Raw genomic sequence first — 13,013 nt, 5'->3', positions numbered from 1 at the left:
TTGGTGACTTTGCTGCCTCGCTGCTTCTACTTGCAGCCTTCTCTTTGTGATTCTCAAAACTTGAAGGCCACTCTGCTGTTTAAGTTGATCTCTTGGATCCCATCTTCCCAAAAGATGGTGTGATTAGATCTCTTAATCAGGACTCATGCAGAGAGTCCTGCAAGGCCTAAGCTCTGTAGCCACTTTGCTCAGGGAGGCTAAAGATGTAGCAAGTACACAGATCCAATGGATTCCACTCTAACTCAGCATTCCAGACTCAACTTGTATAAGCCTAGCACGTCATCTTCACTCCCAGGTGTGTTCCTTCTCCTGTGTTCCCGAGCTCCGTGAATATTCTGCTCTTCTGCTATAGCGATCTGGTCTTCAAAAGGAAGTCCTCTTCTGTAACCTAGCTTTTCAGCTTCATCTACCTCACTTCCTCTGTACCACAGCTATCTGATTCTCAAAAGGTAATTCTTAAAGTGAAATCTGCTCTCCCAGCCCTCTGGCCAATGCTCTCTCCTTTCAACCACATTGCACACAAGGGAGCTTTGTTTGGACTTCTTTGTCTCTACTTGTATTTTCTCTACAAGAGCCCAATCTGGAATGCTTTAAAACATCCTCATCTGAGGGACCATGAACCCTCGGGGGCAGGAATGATGACGTAGTAATGTTTGAGGCTGATCTATCGTGGGTGTCAGTGAGTATTTAGAGACTAACTCAGTTATGACTCTCAAACATCCTCACCCTAGAGCTCAGAACACACATCCCCCGTTATCTGATCCAGCAGCTCATCTTGAGGAGGTGTGCAAAAATGAAGGTCCTAGAGACAGGCAGGGGAGGAGGGGGACATGGTCCTTCCCCAATGCCAGGGACTGCTTGTGTGTGAATGGATCTATAAGGATTGGCACAGAGAGCACTTCTCTCCAAAGAATAGCAACAGCTGAGAAGACACAGTTGTGTCTAGCTGGTTCTTTGCCTGGCCTGCCTGGAACTTTAGGCTGCTTGCCTACTCTAAGTGCCTCTCTGCAGAATGAGCTAATTTCCTTTTCCGTTGATTTTGCTCATGATGGTGATGCTGGCCCAGGCATAACTCAGCTCATCTGCTTTCTGACATGCTTGAGGTAGTGTAGGAGGTGGGAAGAATAGTAGAAGGTCAAGTTGGAACCAACATTTGAATCTTATGGTCATGAGGAGGCCTGGCCTTAAGTTTATAAGACAATGGGGATGGCTAGAAGGTTTAGGACCTGGTCCTGAACTTATCCTGGGAATATGGCCGGATTGGGGAAACTGCCAGCTCAGGTAGGATTTAAGAGGTTGCAGGGTTCTCAGTAAAGTCCAGGCTCTGAGATTCTCCCACCAAGCAGCCGGAATTAGCTGGCAGGTAATACAAAGCAAAAGATATATCAGGCCCTCATAGCAAGATTGAATGGGAACCAATCTTCACAGGAAGTTGGAGAAGGAAGCAAATTATTCAAAGAAACGAATCAGAATGAGAGCTAAAGCAGGTCTGTGTGATCCATGCATTTTCTCCCTGGGCTCACATGTATGTGGGAAGCCAAGTTTTCATAGGAAGATACATAATAAGAAACTTAGAGACAGAGCAGTGAGACTCAGTGGATCTAAATGTAAAGTGGTTTTAGTCCATGCTACCCCAAGCCAGCAATTTCATGTTAGAGATAGCTCTGTGAGAATGGGTACAGGCTGGATGGGGAGAAGAGACCTCAGGTTCAGGAGCACCGTCATCCATTCATCAGTCTGTGCTGGGCACTGGAGACACAAAGATGACTGAGCATGGTTTCTGCTCTGGAGGACACCCCTGTTTGAGCTTGGTGGAGAACCCAGATATACAATGTAAGTGGTCAAATTCATCGATGAATGTTTTCCTTTTTAAAAATATTTTTATTGATTTCAGAGAGGAAGGGAGAGGGAGAGGGAGATAAAAACATCAATGATGAGAGAGAATCATTGATCAGCTGCCTCTTACACACCCCTTACTGGGGATTGAGCCTGCAACTGGGGCATGTGCCTTGATCAGGAATGGAACTGTGACCTTCTGGTTCATAGGTCGATGCTCAACCACTGAGCCACGCTGGTCGGCGAATGTTTTCCTTTTTAGCTGAGTCAAGAGGATTAAGTTTCATAATACACAGCATGGGAAAGGCTATCCCTAATATGAAATTGCTGCCTTGGGGTTACATTTAGATCCTCTGAGTCTCACTGCTCTGCCTCTAAGTTTCTCATACATGTGAGGCCAGGTAGAAAATGCACAAGTCACACAGACCTGAGCATTCTAGTCTTTTCAAAAGCTCAATTTCTCATTGAAAATTAATTAACTGGGTTCCTGAGATGTAAGGTTGAGAGTTGGACTTTAGGCTGAGTTAATTCATACAGACCTTTTTAAATATATATATATACACACACACACACACATATACTTTAAATTAATTTCAGAGCAGAAGAGAGAGGGAGAGAGATACAAGCATCAATGATGAGAAAGAATCATTGATCGGCTGCCTCCTGCACGCCCCACACGGAGGATGGAATCTGCACAACCTAACCTGGGCATGTGCCCTGACTGTTGGGGAGCACATAAGACTTGGTTGGAAAGTTTGTAAGGAGGACATTCTGAGAAAAGGAAAGTGTGTGGAAGGCCACCTGGCCTGTTTATCGGAATTCTGACTTAGGGAAGAATTAGGGGAGCATCAAAGGCGGTGCCCCAAATTATTCCTTGACCTTTCCAAACAAGTCTGTGCACGTGCAGAACCCTAGGTGTTTATTGGAATCCTTATGCTTAATCTTTTGGGTGTCCTTGCTTAAAAGACACTACAAACACATGTGTCCTCCCAAGATTACTTACCCTTCTGATTGTATCTAGAAGATAAACTTTATTTCAAACTGCTGTTACAATAAAAGGCTAAGGAGGCAGGCAATTGAGGCTGCCTGGTCCCTTTGGCCAAGCCGTCCCTTAGCCTCTCTTTCACAGCAAATGTTGTGTCAGAGTAATCCATTCATCCATCATTCAGGGGCTGCTGGTCAACCCCAGCACCTGACCAGGAATCAAACCATAACCTCCTGGTTCATAGGTCAACGCTCAACCATTGAGCCATACTGGACTTAATGGACTGTTTAATAGCCAGACAATGTATATGCTATAACCAATACTAGTTTCTAATTTACAGATGCAGAAAAGGGGGCCCAACGAAATGGAGTAACTTGACCAAAGTCATGAAATCAGAATGGTTTCTGGACCATCTACTTTCTCTGTGCTAGTCTTTGTAATAACTGAATATGACCCCATCTGGACATCTCTCTATAGCTTAGATATCTTCGCTGTTACCTAATTAGTCCACTAACTATTCTAAAAATACGTTGATAACTCCTTTCCAACTAATTTCTTCATTTCTTTCTGAATTTTCAAATCTTCAGCGTTAAATTATGCACATGAGCACTCTGTGGGTAACTCACAGGGACCTCCTGCCAAATCTCTCTTCCCAGGAAATGTAGGCCTCCATTCTTCCACTAGCTTCATGGCTGCTGTGTCCAATTTAAAATATAAAGGGTTTCTTGTCCATTGTCTTCTAGCCAGAGGCAGCAGCAATAGGCTGACACATTCCACATAAGGTCTTAGGCCTCCAGGAAAATGTCTTTCCCTTACCGGACTCCAAAGTATTTATTTAGCTCTTTATTTCCTGAATGTGAAGATAGAACTTTATTTACCAGTTTCAGATGGCTTAGTAATGCTCAAATAACTAAAATTGACCAGTCTATAAATGAATGGAGTTATTTGGAGGATATGAAAATACTGTGCAATTTTGTTTTTTATGTAGTGCTATTTTTATGAGGACTAGAAAGTGTTCTGGAGACAGAAAAGTGGAAAATAGAAAGGGAGATTGCATTTTGCCTCAGGAAGAAACAAGAGGGGAAAAACTTGGAAGAAGGGAAATTAATAATTGATTGTCACTCGCTGTTGCCAGTCATCATGCTAGATGCTTCATTTATATCATCATACTTAATCGCCACAACCACCCTGAGACATATATTTATTGCATCCATTTCTTGGATTAGGAAACAGGCTCAGAAGAGTTACATAACTTGCACAAAGCACACAACTAGTTCACACACAGCTGGGATTTGGGTGCTGCTCTCTCAGGCACAGAAAGGAATAGATGATAAAGCTCAAACTGAAGCCTAGCAGATAACTATAAAGGTCAAAGTGAAACTAATGGGATGAGAGAAAAGGATGACCAGAGTGACAGAAGATGTTGTGTTAGCTGTCCATCCAAAGTGTGGTCTTTGGATCTGTCGGCCTGGAGCAGGGCAGGGGCAGATCGCAGGAGCTGGCACTGATGGAGGTCGGGGTGGGAGATGGCTAGATGGACTCATCTAGTCAGAGAGGCTGCTGGTTCCAGAACCACTGAGTGAGGAGGATCTGAGTTAAGGCAAAGAGATAGTTAACCCAGTCTCTGGCCTCTCTAGGTCAGAGAAAGACTTGAACTCAGTGGATGGCTTTTCTCTTTTGGAGGAGCACATTCCTGGTCAAAGTCTGCTACCAGTAAAGCCAGACTTAGTTGCCAGGGCATCAATAATACCCTGGCAACCCATCAAGATCTTTCCTGATGATTTGACTGGGAATGCCACAGGAAGGTTCCAATGCATCCAAAAAAGCACATTTTCTATGGGCCAAGCATGACTTCAGGGATGGGGATAAAATGGTATGCAAAAACACTTGGATCCTTGCCCTTGTGGAGCTATTGTCCAGTGAAATAGACTTATACTAATTACATGGTCATACAAATAAACGTAAAATTGAAATTTTAACAAGTGCTGCAAAGGGAAGGTACACTATACTATAAACACATTTTAAGTAAGGCTTCCCTGAGAAAGCAGTGCTCGTGCTGTGATGCAGAGAATGAGTAGAAGTTAATTACTTGAAGAAAAAGTATTACATTTTAGATAGAGATACCATCAAGTGCAAAGGGCTCGTTTTATTTTTATTTATTTATTTTAATCCTCACCCAAGGATATTTTTTCCATTTATTTATTTATTTATTTATTTATTTATTTATTTATTTATTTATTTATTTATTTCTTAGAGAGAGAGCGGAAGGGCGGGGGAGAGGCAGAGAGGGAGAAACATCAATATGAGAGAGACACATCAATTGGTTGCCTCCCACATGCACCCTGACTGGGTACGTGCCCTTGACTGAAATAGAACCTGCAACCCTTCAGTCCACAGTTGAACTCTAACTATTGAGCCAAAACGGCGGCAAGGTCCCTTGTTTTAAACTGTTCATCATAGAGGATGGAGGCTTAGTGCTCGAGGCTTTGTGCTCACTTTATAGTCTATTTCAGGGGTTCTCAACCTTCCTAATACCGAGACCCTTTAGTACAGTTCCTCATGTTGTGGTGACCCCCAACCATAAAATTATTTTTGTTGCTACTTCATAACTGTAATTTTGCTACTGTTATGAATCGTAATGTAAATATCTGATATGCTATATGTGTTTTCCAATGGTCGCGACCCACAGGTTGAGAACCGCTGGTCTATTTGGATGTGTCCCTTTCTAATTGGAAACTTCCCTACTGGCCAACATCCACATTTCTGGTTAAAGGTAGTGCTTCTGTCTTTAAGCATAAGATACTAATCCATGTATTGTCCACCCACTTACCAGAAAACCATTTATCTATCTAAGTATCTACCATATTCTATCTCTCCATGTGTTTATATATCCACTTATCTGTTCATCCTCCACCCACCTATTTACCCATTCATTTACCCATGTGTCCATCTATTAATTTACCCATTCATGTATCTATCCATTTATCTATCTCTCTGTGACATAATAAGAAATATATGTTTGGTCTCTACCCCCTGTTTCTGACACAGACCTCCTAAAACCCTTGTAATTTTCTGAGTGGTGAGGTGATAGTGTGTCTTACACAGAGCTCCTAAGTCTCTTGGAATTTCCTGGGTGATAAGAATATCTTTTGTCCTAAGGAGAGGATTCTTGGTGGGCTCCTGAATAGCTTCCATATGGGGGCTAGTTACCAGAAAGATCAAGCCATGATTAGAAGCTCGGAATTTCTAGCTCTACCTGCGCCCATCTCTGGGGAGGGGAGAAGGACTGGAGATTGAGTTAATAATCAATCATGCTTATGTGCTGAAACTTACATAACAATCTCTAAACTATAGCCCCACCAGCGTGGCTCAGTGGTTGAGCATTGACCTATGAACAAAAGGTCAGAGGTTCGATTCCCAGTCAGGGCACATGCCCAGGTTGCAGGATCAATGATTCTCTCTCATCATTGATGTTTCTATCTCTCTCTCCCTCTCCCTTCCTTTCTGAAATCAATAAAAATACTTTTTAAAAATCTCTAAACTGTGGGGTTTGGAGAAGGTCTGGATTGGGGAATGCATCCATGTACTGGGAGGTGGTGCACCCCGAAATCCACCAGGACAAAAGCTCTTATGCTTAGGACCCTTCTAGACCTCACCCTGTGTACCTCTCCATCTGACTGTTCATTTGTAGACTTTATAACATACTTTATAATTAACTTGTAAATATAAGTACAGCATTTCTCTGAATTCTGTGAGCTGTTATAGCAAATTATCAAACTCAAAGGAGAGGGTTATGGGAAGCCCCGATTTATCTAAATTGGACAGAAGTGTGGGTAACCTGGAAACTTACTACTTGTGATTGGTATCTGAAGTGGAGGGCAGTCTAGTGGGGATGAGCCCTTAACTTGTGGGGTGTATGCCAACCCTAGGAAGTTAGTATCAGAATTATTTAAAGTGAGGAAAAAACTACACATTTGGTGTGAGAAGCATTATGAGTGGAGAAACACATTTTCTTTTATCCCCCCTCCCACCAACCAACCATTTATTCATGTTTCTATTCACCTATCCTCCCATACATCCATTCATCTACCCATCTATCTATGTATTTATCCATTTATCACTCACCCATTGAATCATCCAGGTACTTACTCATCTTCCATTCACTTACCCACTGATGTATTCATCCATTTCTATTGCTGCAGTGGCCAATGACAACCTTAGTTCTAGAGTTCAGAAGTCCAAAATGGGTCTTAAGAATTAAAATTAAAATGTTGGTAGAGCTGCAGTCCTTCTGGAGGCTTTAGAGGAGAATCTGTTTCCTTGCCTTTCCCAGCTCCTAGAACCACCTGCATTCCTGGTCTCAAGGCTCCTCCCTCCAACTTTAAAACTGGCAGTATAGCATCTTCAAATCTCTGAGTGTTCCTTCTGTTTTCCTCTTATAAGGATACTTGTGATTACATTGGGTCCACTTAGATAATCCAAGATAATCTCCTCATCTCAAGGTCAGCTGATTAGTAAGCTTAATTCCCCTTTGCCATGTTATCTAACATATCCACAAATGTCAAGGATTAAGACATTTTGGGGGACGATTATTCTGCCTACCATATCATCCATCCATTTATATATTCATTGATCCATTCATTCATTAGTTCATCTTTGTGTCCATCCATCAATCCATCAGTTTGATTGTCCATTCATCTATCTATCTATCTATCTATCTATCTATCTATCCATCCATCCAATTGTTCATTTATCCATTCATCCAACTAATCATTCTCTTGCACACCATCCACTCATCTGTCATATCAACCACCAATTCTAATTTCATTATACCCATTTATCCATTCATGCATCAGTTTATATATCCATTTAACTATTCATCTAATCATTTATGAGCTACCCTTATCTATCTCAACTCTGAGCTTTTATTAACTAAACAGTACCCTTTTAAGACCCCTAACACATACATGCGCGTACACACACACACACACACACACACACACACACAATTTGGACCTATTTACCAAAACAGGTCTTTCTACCTGGATCTTTGTCATTTGTTCTCAGCCACCTTTTTTATGCCAAATGACTTGAAGCCCCTGGCTCCTAACCCTGACTCAGTTTTGCCTGTGGCACTGTGTATACTGGCTGCATGCCAATGGGTCTTCCTGGAATTTTACTTAGTTTACAGAGCCCTGCCAGTGTTGGTCCTGATCTGCCCTTCTCCTGGTTATGCCCAGAAGAAGTGAAAAGAACAAACAACTCTAACACATGTGAATATGTGTGTAGGGGAGGTACTGGATTACAACTCTGTCTCAATGTTTTTCCTGCTCCACCCCCCAACCCTCCAATGAGGAGGTTTGGGTGAGACCCATACAATCTAGGTTGATTCCCCCCCCCCAGCCCCCCCGGGAAGTAAGACAAATAATACTAAAAATATTTGTGGTACAATGGTCATAAAAGCATTTTTAAAATACAAAAAAAAAAAGAGAATTTTTAATCATTAAAATTGCTGTTACATAAGGAAAAAATTAAGTAAATGTGGTTAACTTTATTTTTAACAAGGTTTGTTTTTCCTGTAGACTTTCAGTAGTATGTGAGAAACCACATGCTACTGAAGCAAAATAATTAATTGTGGCAATAACTATAAAATCACCATCATAATGTATAGTTGTCAGAACTGGTAATGATCTTTCACCACAAGCTGAGGCAGAGGTAAGGTAGACTGTGGGATGTGTGACAGTCCCAAGGCCCAGCTAAAATGCCATCCTCTGCTCTATTATTCATGAGAGTGTATTAGAATACAAATGAACACAAGTGACAGTATTATAATAATATATGCTCCCATTTATTTATTTTTTAAAAGGCAAGTCATTTGGACTGTGGTACTTTATATATGATCCATGACAAGTTACTTGCTATATAGCTCATGACTGGCTATGTCAAAATATGATCACTGACAATCATGACTAAATGACTGCTGGGTTCCTGTAGAGTTTTAAGGTCAAGAATCCATATGGGCACAAGTTCAAACTGGAATGAATTTGTTTGGGCAAGTCTTGGTAGCCCAGCTCCTCTCCTGCAGATACCATTCACTTGGGTGAGCAGAAGTGCTGGCACTTCATAATGGAGCTCAAACTGGCCCTTTGAGGGTACAGTCTACACCAAGCATGTCAAACTCATGGCCCTTAGGCCGCATGCGGCCCACAATTAATATTTTTGCAGCCCAGCTAATATAACAGTATGTAAGATATGTTTTAATAAAAATTTCATAACTTAATTTTTACAATATCCTGTTATACATAATCTATCCTATATAATAAAAACCCAGCAACAGAACAGAACGACCAGAATGACTGGTTGACCATCGCTATGACACACACTGACCACCATGGGTCAGACACTCAATGCAGGAGCTGCCCTTTGGTGGTCAATGTGCTACCACAGTGGGAGTGCCACTCAGCTGACCGGGATGAGCAGCTGCTCCCACCATGAACCCCAGGCCAATGGGCAAGAACCTGGGCTGTGATTGTTGTCTCCTTGCCCCAGGCTCCTCCTCCTCGCTCTCTGCTGCCTCCTCCGGACACCCACAGGCTGTGCAGCGCTGCTGCTGCTGCTGCTGCCGGGCTTGAAGAGCTGACCCTGGAGGCCAGAGGCGGGTTCCTGTCCGCTGCGGGACTGAGGCCTATTCCGCTGCCTCTCAGTGCTATTGTCCCTGGGCCCGGCCCCAACCGGGTTCCTTGGAGAGGTGAGTGCTCTGGCTCCATGGAAGATGCCAGACCAGGGAGCAGCCACTCAGAGGGTGGGTCCACAGCTGCTGGGCAGACCGGGATGAGCAGTGCTCCCACAGCGGGCCAGTCCCCACAGGCCATGCCCCACACCAGTGCATGAATCCTATGCACCAGGCCTCTAGTATATATATATCCGACCATACATCCGTCCGACCGTTCAACTGACGGTCCAGTACATATGACATGCACTAGCAATTTAAAAATAAACATTGACTCGCGCATGGGTGATACATATAAATCTCTCAGTGGTGCCAATCTCATGTGTGTGTTTTGATCTGTCATTGTCGATCGTGAATTTGGTTGACACTTTTATTATAGAGAAAGGGCAAATAGTGATATTAAAATATTTCTTCTAATTAATTTCTTTTCAATGTGCATGAATCGGTGCACCAGGCCACTAGTTATTAATAACAAACTACAACATTCGCTAATGACTGATTACTATAATCGTGTTGCATTCATTTCCCTTACACGCCTTATGCGCAGGTGCACCATTTCTCTCCACTAATACTAGCAGCGAATATTTTAGCAGCTGATTGCCACATCATTAGTCTTGGACTGACTTGTTTGGTGTGCGCAACAGGAAGTATTTCGCTTTCGGAGAACAAGAAAAATAAGTTTATTTGCTTTATGCATATTAATTTGTGCAGTTATTCAGTGTCTGGTAAGTTAATGTTCAAGAAAAAAATATTAATTTTTATTAAAATGTTCTATTTTATGATAACGATTACTCATTTATTTCAGCCCTTTGTATTCAGCATGTCTCTATCGAAATAAACCTGCGTTTCTATGAAAATTGAAGCTTTTATTTTTTGTGTGGCCCACATAAACTTGAACCTTGTTTATTTGGCCCATTGAGTTTGACATGCTTGGTCTACACTTTTTCAAAACCATTCAAGAAAGATTTAATGGAAAGTGTGCTACTATCAGAGCCGTGGCAAAATGAATATTTCAGAAATGAATGGAAAGGGCCAGTGCCCAGGCAATACTCTATGTCTGATCGGCAGTCTGGTCTGGGAAGATGTCACTCCTTTTAGCAGATGGAAGATTCTAGGGCTCTGGGTCAAAAGATCTTGAAAGAAATGACATTTCAACATGAGACCACTGTTTTATGACTATGGGCTCTGGTCAAATTACACACAATGGGTTTATACTTTGATGTCCTTTGTATAAAACGCTACACCTGTAATCCTCAACAATAATTCTTGGGTTTATGCCAAAGCTTTTTCACATGCTAGATCTCATTTGACTTTAATAACAACCCCTGAGACATTGTCTACACAGGCATTATCCCCATTTTACAGGTGAAATGACTACATCTAGAAAGTCAATGTCAAGAGATCGCAAATAGGTTTCACACTGCAAGCCATTCCTAGTTGGCACTATTCATTATAGGAGGAACATTATAAGGGTTTGAATCCCAGCACGTGGAGATGAGATCATGGAGGCCTATCTTGAAATATAGTGACCATCCTTACCTTCGGAAAAACATGGAAACTAACTAATTAATTTTAAAAAGTGCTTTATTCCTAGAGTGTAAAAAAAGCATTGCTTCTTTTTATTTTTTAATTGATTTTAAAGAGAGAGGAAGGGAGAGGGAGAGAGAGGGAGAAACATTGATGTGAGAAAGAATCATAGATTGATTGCCCCCCTCCCATGCACCGACGGGGAGTCGAACCAGCAACCTGGGTATGTGCCCTGACCAGGAACCTCTGGTACATGGGACAACACTCCAACCAATTGAGTCACACTGACCAGAGCACAACACTGCTTCTTCTATTGTCAATTTGCAGATGGTAGCCCCTCTAAATTGTTCAATAATGCTGATGGTAGAATTGTGCATAAGGAAAAGGATTCTACAGCAACTTGAGGCTTGATAAAAAGCCTCAGCTTATGCAAGTTTTTATGGCTAAAATTGTGTGTCTCTGCAGGAAAGTACACTGCTGAGTGAAAATGAGGGGTTTATGGAGCTGTTTCAGGGCAGAACAACCAGTGATTTTTTAAAAAAGTCCTGCCCAAGCCCTAACCGGTTTGGCTCAGTGGATAGAGTGTCGGCCTGCGGACTGAAGGGTCCCAGGTTCGATTCCAGTCAAGGGCATGTACCTTGGTTGCAGGCACATCCCCAGTAGGGAATGTGCAGGAGGCAGCTGATCGATGTTTCTAACTCTCTATCCGTCTCCCCTCCTCTTTGTAAAAAATATATTTTAAAAAAATAAATAAGTCCTGCCCAAGAACATTTGAGGGGTGACTTTCCATAAATCATAGCTACTGACAGTCTCTCAGATTTTAAAAGATCAAAATTGTGGTAGTGCTCTACATGGGTGGGAGAGCTCTGCAGCTCTTTGGGAGTTAAATCAGTCAGATTAATACATAAGGGATGGAAGCCATATATCAGCAGAAGGCACTCTACAAGACAGGTCTCTCCGACCAAAGACAGGAAGAGCAGAGATTGACTTTAGTCAAGTTAATGGCATTAATATGTTTCAAAAAGAACAAGTCAACAAGAAGGAGATCCACACAGAACATGAGGAAATGGGAGCCAGAGGAAAGGATGTAATAATAACGCAGTAATTAGCAATTTGTTGAGCAGTTACCATGTGCTAAGTAGTTTGTATGAATCACTTAATCCACATAACAACCTCATTATTGGAATCAAGAAACTGTAAGTTAAGTGACTTACCTAAGGTCACTAGTGGTAGAACTGGGATTTGAACCAGATTTCTCAGGTTCCGAAGCCTGTGGGTTTCACTATTCTTACCCAGTTTTGTCCACTCTTCTTCTTTTACATCTGTAAGTTTATTTTTGCAAACTTCATGAACCCCTCTCCACCAGCTCTTGGGAATAAAGTCCATGATGGAGCAGGGGAATTTCATTTTTGGCAACAAGTGAGATGTGATTCTAAAGGGTTGTGGCTCATTTTCTTACATGGCTTGTTATATGAGTCATGGTCTAATCAGGAAATGAGACAGAGAGGTTAAAACAAAAGTACTGAGGACAAATAGGCTTGAGACCAGCACACTCATAAACTGGCTGAGAATTGTTTGCCAGGGCAGCATTATTAGAAATAAGTGTATAGCCTCATAAGATATTAATTTGAAGGGCAAAATTCATTGGGGTGATATGAACTCATATCATATTTCAGATTTCAGCTCATGAGCAGCTTTCCTGACCTTGACCAAGGCTGATCCTTCTAGCATAGGCGCTCACAGCACCATGTGCCCCTCCTTTATAACACTGCTGTGAGGTTTTGTATTTGTTTGAATGATTATTTGACTAATGCCTGTCTCCTCCATAGACTGCTAACTCCATGAGGGCTGAGTTTGTGCTGAATTTTATTCACCATGTATTCCTAGCACCCTGTCAGTCATAGCCATTAAATAAAAATCCTTTCAATAAATGTG

Source organism: Myotis myotis, unplaced genomic scaffold (genome assembly GCF_014108235.1).
Source record: "Myotis myotis isolate mMyoMyo1 unplaced genomic scaffold, mMyoMyo1.p scaffold_m19_p_9, whole genome shotgun sequence".
In the NCBI taxonomy this organism is placed as follows: domain Eukaryota; kingdom Metazoa; phylum Chordata; class Mammalia; order Chiroptera; family Vespertilionidae; genus Myotis; species Myotis myotis.
The sequence above is the reverse complement of the archived record's forward strand: the minus strand, read 5'-3'. Positions refer to the sequence as shown.